We start from the raw sequence: 2,317 nt of genomic DNA on the forward strand, positions 1-2,317 counted from the left end.
CCTGTAACAAAAGAAACGCCAACACTATTTGAGGAACGTGGCACACGGAGGAAGAGTGCATGAGCCATGCAGGGACGTGAAAACAAGTCTCAATGGGAACGGAGGGCACCAATTCAACTGGGGGCGGGCCCAATTAGAGCCTACATCACATGAAATTGCATGCATGACCAGCCCCTTGCCATGCACGCCCAAATCTACTCCAGACAAAGCCAAACCAGGGGGAGAACTAAATAATGGAGATCGAAAGGCCAAAAGGGACTGACTATCAACCACGCCGAGGAACCTGACAATTAGTTGCAGATTTCACCAAATAAGTTGCAAAAGCTCCTATTATCCACAGGGGGGGCCTGAATCCTGCTATCCACTTACTCACCCAACAGCCAAAAGAAGGGGATCTTTTTCATGGAAATGGAACACAATATAGAACAGGATTTGAAAACGCCTGAACATGGTATCCACTCCTCTGGACTTTGCATCAAAAACCTGTTTATTTCTTTCTTCCCAGATAAGGTACACCGTGATAGCCAAGGAGACTCTACACATCCGAGACTCTAAGCTGGATCTGTTGGATCGCAACCCCCGAATTGCACTATTTAGAGTTGACATCCTCCTGCCAATCCGAAGCCAATCTTTGATCATAGCCCATAAGGAACTAGTCTAGCTACAAGTGAAGAATAGATGAGCGTGGGACTCTGCCTGACACCAACAAAAAGCACAAGTGGGATCAGGGGGAATAAACCACAACCTGTCTCGAGTTTGGAGTTTACCCAGAACAGCCAACTAGAGAATGAAATTGTGTTTAGGCAAGGACCACTGCTCCCAGACGACCTGAATCCAAGGGACTAGGGAACCCTCCGGTCTGAAGAAATCATAGGCATAAGCTAGAAAAGGACTCGCCGAAGAAGACCAGGTGTTTATCAAAGATATGCCCCCTACCTCTGAGCCCCCGCTGTGTTGTAGAATAATGTCCCGAACAGAGAGGATTGCTTTCCACAGTGGAGAGGAGGAATGATGCACTTGGACTGTCCAAATGGTATCAATGCTCAGGTAAAAATGGTGGATCCATTGAATCCAGACAGAGTCGGTTTTAAGATGGATATTCCATAACTGCTTTCCCAGGAAGCTTCGGTTACGGCCGCAAAGATCAAATAAACCCAGCCCTCCCTCTATCTTAGGCCTACATACTGTCTTCCAGGCAACAAGTGCTGAAGAACTATGATGTATATCACCCGTCCATAGAAAGTTTCGACAGATGCTAACAATACTTCTCATCACTATTGCAGGGATAGGGAAAATGTTTAGCCAGAATTGGACTTTCCCGAATAACACAGACCGGAGGAGCTCCAACCGCCCTGCATACGAAAGATGTTTGCCAATCCATCCTTGGACTGACAATTGCAGGTCCTGCATGAGAGGGGAGAACTAACTTGCTAACAACCGGTGTGGACTAAGTGGAACCCCGAGGTATGTGAAAGGAAATTGCCCTTCACTGAAGCCAGAAATGGAGAGGATGGATTGCTTTTGCTCTGACCCTATTCCCCCGAAGAAGATTAATGATTTCTGAGGGTTAATGTCCAAACCCGAAGTCTGGCCAAACAGAGAGAGCTGACGAAGAATGCAAAGAATTGAAGATGAGTCACCTCGAGAGAGAAGCAGAACATCATCTACGAAGGCGAGATGAGTGATTCCTTGAGTTACACACTTGGGGTGGAACCGGAAGTCCTCCTACTGAGAAGCAAGAGTGAGCAGCCTTGAGAAGTATTCCATGCAACATATAAATAGATACGGGGATAAGGGATCTCCTTGTCGAACCCCACTACGACCCGAGCAAAACCCATGGATGTCGCCATTTACTGCCACAGAATGGGAAGCAGAGGAAATACACTGCATTATAAGCATGACAAAGTGAGCAGGGAAACCCAGGTGGCAAAGAAGACTTTCGAGGAATTCCCATTGAACAGAATCAAATGCCTTTTTGAAGTCCACTTTCAACAAGCATCGAGGGGACGACCGTTTCCTACCATACTGGCGAAGAAGTTCCTGGACCAGATTGATATTGTCACTCATATATCGGCCACCCAAGAAAGCATTTTGCATGGGGCTGACAATGTCCTGTAATGCTTGGGCAAGGCGGCTAGCTGACACGACTAAAAGATTGATGTCTTCTCCCAAGTGCAGGAGTGTCGAAGTAATAAATAACCCGGCAAGACCGGGGTCGAACCACAAGGAGGTTAATTGTACAAATTATAGACAAAAATTATAAGCAACAATAATAGCAACAATAACAACAACAATAACAACAACAACAATAGTAATA

This window comes from Populus euphratica, unplaced genomic scaffold, assembly GCF_000495115.2.
Source record: "Populus euphratica unplaced genomic scaffold, PopEup_1.0 scaffold1118.1, whole genome shotgun sequence".
Lineage (NCBI taxonomy): Eukaryota > Viridiplantae > Streptophyta > Magnoliopsida > Malpighiales > Salicaceae > Populus > Populus euphratica.